The sequence below is a fragment of the Peromyscus maniculatus genome, chromosome 7 (assembly GCF_049852395.1).
Source record: "Peromyscus maniculatus bairdii isolate BWxNUB_F1_BW_parent chromosome 7, HU_Pman_BW_mat_3.1, whole genome shotgun sequence".
Lineage (NCBI taxonomy): Eukaryota > Metazoa > Chordata > Mammalia > Rodentia > Cricetidae > Peromyscus > Peromyscus maniculatus.
Window position 1 is genome coordinate 65,203,191 of NC_134858.1, and position 9,388 is coordinate 65,212,578.

At 45.5% G+C, this 9,388-nt stretch overlaps 1 pseudogene; it reads left to right on the forward strand.

Moving 5' to 3' along the window:
* The first annotated feature begins 1,298 nt into the window (after positions 1 to 1,298).
* Positions 1,299 to 4,458, forward strand: LOC102909390 (peptidyl-prolyl cis-trans isomerase A pseudogene; annotated as a pseudogene).
* Positions 4,459 to 9,388: the final 4,930 nt, after the last annotated feature.

Genomic DNA, 9,388 nt, shown 5'->3' on the forward strand with positions numbered 1-9,388 from the left:
CTTCCAGGCCTAAAACCTGGTTTGTTGCTATTATCTGCTGTGGGATAATGCTTTTGTACACTGGTTTAATAAAACGCTGATGGGCCAGGAGCCAGGCAGGAAGTATAGATGGGATAAATAGACAAGGAGAATTCTGGGAAGAGAAAGACTGAGTCAGGAGACACCAGCCCACCATCCAGGGAGCAGCATGTAATGACACACAGGTAAAGCCACAGAATATGTAGCAACATATAGACTAACAGAAATGGGCCCAGTTTAAATGTAAGAGCCAGTCAGTGGTAGGCCTGAGCTAATGGCTGAGCAGTTTTAATTAATATAAGCTTCTGAGTGATTATTTAATAAGTGACTGCAGGGCCTGTGGGGCTGGGCAGGACTGGAGAAAACTTGAGCTGCAATTATAACATAAAATAGCTGTATAAGAAAAGCCTATGTGTTATTTCTCTGTTGACAAATATCTGCAGCAAATTGTGGGGGAATTCTTATGACTTATTTATTTTTATGTATGTATATGGGTGGTTTTCTTGTATGTGTACCGTGTGCATTCAGTTCTCAAAGAGGCCAAAAGAGGATGTCGGATCCCCAGGAACTGGAGTTAGAGATGGTTGTGAGCCACCATTTGGGTGCCGGGAATCAAACCTGGGTCCTCTGCAAGAGCAGCCAGTGCTCTTAGCTGCTCAGCCATCTCTCCAGCACCTGTTGGTGGGTTCTTGCGTCTCAGCTGGACTCAGTCCTCTGAGGTACTGGCAGCAGCTGTATACACCTCTTTCCTCCCTTCCTTCCTTTCTTTAGGTTTTTTCTTTTTCTTTTTTCTTTTCTTTTTCTTTCTTTTTTTCTTGGTTCTTTTGAGACAGAGTTTCTCTGTGTAGCCCTGGCTATCCTGGAACTTGCTCTGTAGACCAGGCTGGCCTCAAACTCACAGAGATCCACCTGCCTCTGCCTCCTGAGTGCTGGGATTAAAGGCGTGTGCTGCCGCCCAAGTCCTCTTTTCTTTCTTACTTGAATTTCTCTTTATTCGGGAATTAGTTCAACAAGTTAATTTTTCTGACAATTTTATTTTATTATTAATTATGTGAGAGTTTTGTTGTTGTTGTTGTTTTCCTATCAAAAGTAGTTTGCCTGGTAAGGGCTCATTTTTCCTTTCCCTTTGTGTCTATTACTCAGTAGCATCAAATTGTGAAGTGGAGCGCCACTAGTAGGGTGACTCAGTCCCTACCTACATCAGAGCTTAAAAAGCCATCTCTTGGCTTTGCAGACGCCGCTGTCCCGTCGCCGCTTGCTGCAGCCATGGTCGACCCCACCCTGAGCACTGGAGAGAAAGGATTTGGATATAAGGGTTCCTCCTTTCACAGGATTATTTCAGGATTCATGTGCCAGGGTGGTGACTTCACACACCATAATGGCACTGGCGGCAGATCCATCTACGGAGAGAAATTTGAGGATGAGAACTTCGTCCTGAAGCATGCAGGTCCTGGCATCTTGTCCATGGCGAATGCTGGACCAAACACAAATGGTTCCCAGTGTTTCATCTGCAGCGCCAAGACTGAGTGGCTGGATGGCAAACACGTGGTCTTCGGGAAGGTGAAAGAAGGCATGGACATTGTGGAAGACATGGAGCGTTTTGGGTCCAGGAATGGCAAGACCAGCAAGAAGATCACCATTTCCGACTGTGGACAACTCTCATTCTTTCGACTTCTCACCCACCAGACCATTCCTTCTGTAGCTCTGGAGAGCACCCCCATCCCATCTGCTCACAGTACCCTGTAATCTCTGCTCTCACTGAAGTTCTCTGGGTTCCATATCCTCTTCATTCCCCTCCAAGCCCAGCTGGATTGCAGAGTTAAGTTTATGATTATGAATAAAAACTAAGTAAGAAAAAAAAGCCATCTCTTATTGGGGGGCCTGCCACCCAGCTCCCAAATAAATCACACACGGAGGCTTATTCTTAATTATGAATGCCCGGCCTTAGCTTGACTTATTTCTTGCCAGCTTTTCTTAAATTATCCTGACTACCTTTTTCCTCTGGGCTTTTCCCATTCTCTTACTTCTGTAAATCTTACTCTTACTCTGTGGCTTGCTGTGTAGCTGGGTGGCTGGCCCCTGGATTCCTCCTCCTTCTCTGGTTACTTTTTTTCTTCACTCCTCCATCTCTTTTCTTCTTCCTCCTCCCAGACTTCTCTTTCCATATATCCTCTCTGCCTGCCAGCCCTGCCTATTCTTTCTCCTGCCTTGCCATTGGCCATTCAGTTCTTTCTTAGTCCAGTCAGGTGTTCTAGACAGGCACAGTAACACAGCTTCACAGAGTTAAACAAATGCAACATAAACAAAAGTAACACACCTAAAAATAATATTCTACAACAGTAGTGAAACTCGGTTGTCAAGAAACTGTCCTGGAACTGAGCATCAGGAAATGAGACTTTGAAACCATCTCCACCACCAGAAACCAGTCTCTGGACCTGTCAGGGCCTGTTTCTCGCTTGAAAATGAAGCTAAACATCTCCCTAACTAGCATCCACCTAACAGAGATATTGTGTGGACTAAATCAAATAAGGGAATGTGCATGGCATATTCCCAGTACATAGCTGTTTGACTAATCAATGATATTTTATTTCATTATGTTGGGTTATATTATGTCAAGCATTTTTGTTTGTTTGTTTGTTTTTGTTTATTTGTTTGTTTGAGACAGGGTTTCCTTGTGTAGCTTTGGCTGTCCTGAAATTAGCTCTGTAGACCAGGCTGGCCTTGAACTCAGAGATCCTCCTGCTCCTGCCTCCTGAGTGCTGGGTTTAAAGGTATGCATCACCACCTCCCAGCTGTAAGGCATTTTTACCCATGTTTGTAGCTTACTTTGAACATACCCCACCCCCTGTCCCAGGGAGTTCCTTCAATAAATATTTATTTTGGTGGATTATAAGCACAAGATGGTCGGGAGTTTAAGGTCTAAAGAGCAATATAGGGAGTAGCAGAATGACAAAGGTCATGGCTATAATGTGAGGAGGGGTGAGCTTGTACATATATGTGAACATGTCTTGTATGCATATCTTTTGGTAAGTGTGGAGGCCAGAGGTCAAAAGTCAGTATTATTCCTCAAGCGCTGTTCTTGTTTTTTTTTTTTGAGACAAGATCTCTCCTTAGCCTAGAGCTTTTCAAGTTACAGCAGACTGGCTGGTCAGCAAGCCCCAGGGATCTGCTTCTGACTCCCCAGGGCTGGGGTTATAGGTGTGGAACACCACGTCTGGCTTTTTAGATGGGTTCTGGGGATTGAACTCAGGTCATCAGGCTTGGCAGCAAGCACCTTTACCCACTGAGGAATCTAGCTAACCCCACCTTGTGAAATTTTTTGAGGGAACTAGTTCCTTCTGTCTTCAAGAGCACAGACATAGTCAACCCACAATTTATCTTTTGTTATATTTTGTTTTTTTGTTTTTTTATCTCTACATAACCCTGGCTTTCCTGGAACTCACTATGGGTAGAGACCAGGCTAGCCTCAAACTCACAGAGATTTTCCTGCCTCTGCCTCTGCTACCACACCTGGCTAAAATCGCCCCCCCCCATTTATTTTTATTCATTATGTATGATGAGTGTTTTGTCTGAATGTATGTATGTGCACCACATGTCTGCTTGGTGCCTGAAGAGGCCAAAAGAGGGTGTCAGACCTCACAGAACTGACACTACAGACAGTTATGAGCTGCCATGCGGGGGCTGAGAACTGAACCCAGATCCTCTGGAGGACAGGCCAGTGCTCTTAACCACTGAGCCATCTTTCTAGTCTACCCTGTATCTTTGTAGAAGCCACGTCACTGGGCTGGGGACATGGCTCAGTTGGTCAAGAACTTGCTGAGTATACAAAGCCCAGGGTTTGGACCCCAGCACCACATAAACCAGGTATGGTGGCACATCTCTGTAATATAGAAGCTAGAGGCAGGGGGAGCTGGAGGTCGAGGCCAGTCTTGGCTACAGAGTGAACGGAGAGAGACAATGAAAGAGATGAATAGAATAGCCCTGTCCCATAAGGGGCAAACCATTAGATATAAATTTATATACCATAAACATACTAAACTTCATTAGACTGGACATGTTAAATGAGTTAAAGTCACAGATGTGTGCCTCTATCACCACCATCTGGTTCTAGAATGGTCTCTGTTATTCCTGACATAAGCCTCAGGTCTGTTTGCAGACTCTCCCTGTCCTTCCTTGAAGCCCCTGGCAACTACAAACCTATTTTCTGTCTCTATAGATTCAGCCCTTTGGGACAGCTCGGAGAGACGGACACACCAGGACCTGAGTCACACCTCTGTGTGGCAGTTTGGACGCATCACATTATTCATCCAGGAGCTAATTGCCTGTTTGGAATGTTTCCATGTTCTGGTGATTATCTCCAGTGCCATTTGGCCCTTCCAAGAATGTGCCAGGTTTCTGACAGCTATCTTTGCGGCAATCGCAAGTGTGAATACACCCTGACAGTACTGCCTTTGTCTGAATCCCCAAGGGAAGGTGGACTCTTTCTGTGTTTTTCCTTTCATTGTCTCTCTCCGGCCATACTGAGTGATCTCTTAGTTAATTCACAGCATGGCTTACTGGCGATTGACTGACAAGCTGGAACACCTGGCTATGAATTTGAGTTTTAAAGTTTATTTTTTCAGTTTCATTTTACGTGTATGTATGTGTGTCTGTGGCCCCCCCTCTCTCTGTGTGTGTGTGTGTGTGTGTGTGTGTGTGTGTGTGTGTGTGTGTGTGCGCGCGCACGCGCGCGCGTGCCTGCCTGCGGGTATCCTCAGAAGCTAGAAGAAGGTGTTGGGATCCCTGGGAATGGATCTATAGGAAGAGGTAAGCTGCCTGATATGGGTGCTGGGAACTGAATCTGGCTCTTAGCAACAACAGCAAGTGCTCTCAAACTATGAAGACTTCTACTCAGTCACTGTGAACTCAGTGTCTTGGTTTCACTTGTGTTGCTTTGATAAAATGCACTGGCAAGCTGGGTGGTGGTGGTGCACACTTTTAATCCCAGCACTCAGGAGGCAGAGGCAGGTGGATCTCTGAGTTTGAGGGCAGCCTGGTCTACACAGTGAGTTCCAGGACAGCCAGGGCTACAGAGAGAAACCTCATCTCAAAAAACCAATAATAAAAATAAAAATAAAAAATACACTGGCAAAAGCAACTTTAAAAAATTCACTGGACCTTGCAGAATCATACAATGATAACATCTGGAGATGAAACCGGTGTGGACTGCCAGTGGCCATGTCAGAGGAGCAGCAGGTGGCAGTTGACTTCAGGGCGTCAGTCCACCAGTAGGCGAATCCCTGATGGGTGAGTCTCGGATAGACAAGGTCCTGAGACCCCAGACCCCAGATGTCTTTTGCTTCTGCTGTGCCTTCACATGTTTTCCCCTGCCATCTTTCTCTGCTATCTGGCATGGTGTGAATGGGTGTGGGGAGATCCCCACTGCCTGTAATGTAGTGTGTTTATCTCATGGAAACATCCTGTTCTACTGGGCATTTTTACCTGTGGATTATTATGAAGATGAGTTCTTCCTAAATTGTACTGTCTAATTGATAATAAGAATAATGTTAGTTTAAGTAGAGTTTTGATGATTAAAAAAAATCAAGAAAGTGTCACACAGCTAGAACACATGAGTTTCTATTGAGGAGTTGTATAGACTAGCTTAGGTTAATTAATGATTAAGAAAAAGTTGAGTCCCAGTAGCCCAGCTAGTTTAAATTCTTTTAACTTAAATGTTGGAGGATGTGTTCACAGGTTTCGGAGTGCATCATAGCTGAAACAAAGCTTTAAAAATAACTTAAAGTTAGACTAGATGTTTTTGTCAAATAGCTTTGAGGTGAAAAACCCAAGAAGATAATGTAAAGTTTTAGAAAGGCACATAGTTGAGTGAGGAACTTGTTAAGGTCAGGGAATAAATACAAAGCAACCCAATTATTACTAGCTGACATACTTTTCCTTGCTAAGTTTGGTTGGTGAACAAAGATGATGATTAATTCCTTATACCCATTTTTGCCCTCAATCTCTTGATATAAAAAACTATTGATGGGTGGGTACATACCCTAAAGATTTAAAGTAGAGCTGAATGATTATTTTTCATACATAAAAGTTTAGATTTGTGATTCTTTTAAGATTCCTTATAAGATTACCTTTCAAGATAAGTAATAAATTAATTGGTCCTTTTTTTTGTAACCATAAAAGTCAGCCTGCCAGTAAAAGAATATCTTGCTTGCTTACACACTGTAAATCTATAGCAAGTTGCTTGGGTATGAATGTACATGGGTTCTTGGGATAATTTGTTTTTCACCTGTAATACGTGAAATGTTTAATTGTGTTAGGGATGTGGAAAATGTGCTTTTTTTTTTTTTTTTTTTTTTTTATCTTGTGTTCGTTGTAATCATTCACTTGAAAAACAGAATGTAACCACATTGTAATTACCTGAAAAATTTTGCTGGGGTATATAAGCTGTAAGGGAAAGAATAAAGATAGAGTTAAAATGAGTTAGAAGGAAAATGTCAAGAATGAGAAAAAGAGTCGGGCAGTGGTGGTGCACACCTTTAATCCCAGCACTGGGGAGGCAGGAGCAGGAGGATCTCTGAGTTCCAGGCCAGCCTGGGCTACCAAGTGAGTTCCAGAAAAAAGGCACAAAGAAGCTACACAGAGAAACCCTGTCTCCAAAAACCAAAAACAACAAAACAAAACAAAAAGAATGAGAGAAAGAAATCACCAGGAAAATAAAGAATAGAGAATGCAAAGGAAGAATAAAGAAAAGGTCTGGCCAGGCGGTGCTGGCACACACCTTTGATCCCATCACTCAGGAAGCAGAGGCAAGCAGATCTCTGTGAGTTGGAATCCAGCCTGGTATACAGAGTAAGTTCCAGGCCAGGCTCCAAAGCTACATAGAGAAATCCTGTCTCAAAACAAACAAACAAACAAACAAACAAAAAAAAAAAAAGGAAAAGAAAAAGTCTGAAGGAATCCATCAAGAGATTATGTGAGTGTTTTTTCCCTTAATTGTCCCAGATAGAAAAGTCTAGTATGCACTGACTCTGTGGATTCCCTCGGAGCCCTGTGCTGTTGGAGGCTGGCCCCCCCAGGCAGCAAAGTGGAGGAAGCTATGATTACCTCCTACCTTTGGGGGACCTGGTGATTGAACTCAGGTCCTCAGCTTTGTGCAACAAGCACCTTACCAGCTGTTCTTTTTCACCGGCCGCGAGGACAGCTTTGAGGAGTCTGTGCACTCCTTCCGCCTTCCCACGGGGTTCGGGGATGAAACTCAGGTCACTAGGCTTGTGAGGCAAGCCCCCAGGCCTTCTAGCTGGCCCTGCACCTGTTATCATTGTTTTCCCTCTCCTCCCTCCCCTTCCCCCTCCCTCCTTCTCTCTCCTCCCCTTGCCTTCCAGATACAAATCCTTCTTTACATACAGCATTGCCTTTCTGAAATGACTTCTTAGAGCTGTGCCACCGACGGCCTTAGTGCACAGAGTGCCGCACCTAATGTTTTCCGAGATTGCTCGTGCACGTGCCTTATCCCTCGACGAAACTGTAAGCTACTTAAGAATAAAGACCTTGGCAGGTTTTCTCTTTTCTTCTTTCTTTCTTCTTCCTTAATTCTTTATTCTGGGTCAGACCAGTAGCAGGTCAGTATGTATCTCCGAATCGCTGCTAAATGTGCTGCGGCTTGTTCAGAAGGCAAGCATTTGACTTAGACGATCTCTGGGAACAAACGGGAACCAGCGATAATAAAACCCCATGAAATGCAATTTCCTGTTTTGTGTAGCACTGGAGTCAACTGTTCGGCCATGTCTCCTAGGAAATGTAGGTCGCATCAAAATTGCAAAGAAAAATGTAAGGAAGCCGTCCTGAAGGGTCGCTAAAGAAACCGAAGTGGAACACTGTGGTTTTCTAGCTGTGGGTCCTCGTGAGTGGCAAGTCAAAGATCTTTCTGTGTATAAAGAAAGCATGATGAGCTTCGAGGCGCCAGGCAAGGATCACTCCTACCCCATTCTCTGCTCTGGTTTCTTCATATTTACACCCTCTGTGGCAGGTGAGCGGCTCCCTGGAACGGGAGAGAGCCAGCAGCCTAGGCAAAGGTCCCTGTGTGCAGGGGCAATGGGTGGGCTTTGTGGAGGGGAATGCCAGCTTCCCAGTCACTGTTCCATGAATCCTCTGGATTGCATTCTGGGAGCAAATGTAGCGGAGGCTGGGGCTGCCCTGCATTTCCCAAGGCTCTCCCGCCAGCTGTTCCTGGTGGAAGTTGGCCCGTGAGAGGCACTGGCAGCTGAAGACATAAGAAATAACTCTCTGTGGTTCCTGCCCTTGTGGGGGTGGGGGTGGGAGTGGGGGGCCCAGGCACTGGTCGTGAAGGCCACAGCAGCCGCATCTGGTCTGCAGCAGGAACATTGTTCGGAGCCTATAGCAGCTGGAATGAGTGGCAAGATGAAGACCCCAGCCACACCACAGCATCCAGATGCTGGGCAGTTCTTTCGTCCCTTGAGCTCCTGTAAGCCTCTTCAATACCCAACCTGTTGGCCACGTGAAACTTTACTACTCTGTTTTTATTAATTATATTTATTATTTTATGTGTAAGGGTGTTTTTTGTCTACGTGTATCTGTGCCTGCCTTGGAGGCCTGGTGTTCAGGGAGGGCGTCAGATCTCCGGGACTGGAGTTCCAGATAGTGTGAGCCCCCTTGTGGGTGTTGGGAATCGAATCTGGGTCCTCTGGAAGAGCAGAGGCTCTCAATAGCTGAGCCATCTCTCCAGTCCCGTGAAACCCTACTCTGTATGAACTGTGTGGAGCAGGTGCTGTTCTGACTGGATCTCACTGGCACGGCTGCTGCCCAAGCCAGAGCAGAGTTGAAAGCATTGGCCCCCTGCCCTAGATGCCTAGGAGCCAGGATACAGGGCCCAAGAGAGCCAGGGAATGCAGGACAAGGAGCATGGGCCAAGGACAGCTGCTTGCATGAAGCTCTACACACACACACACACACACACACACACACACACACACACACACACACGGTGGGGGTGGGGCGTACCAATCAGCAAGAAAGCATGTGTTCTCAGAGACAGACTCACAGGTCAGTCTGATGGAGACAATTCTTCAACTGAATTTTCCTCTTCTTATGTGGTTAACTTCCCAGCCAAGGTCAGCCATAGCATTAAGTATTGGCTTTTAGTAGTAGAACAGAGTGTCAAAGCCAGGGTCATACACTGTGACTGGTCACATTACTCCTGGTGTCCAGGTGCATCCCACTGGGAGCAGCACACTGCTGAAGTACTATATGTGTGTGGGGGGGGGGCTGAGTAGGGGGACTGGCAGAGAGGGGAAAGGGGTTCAGATTCTGCTAGGTCTCTGGGTTTCCCATTCAGATCGATGACTCCATTCATTTT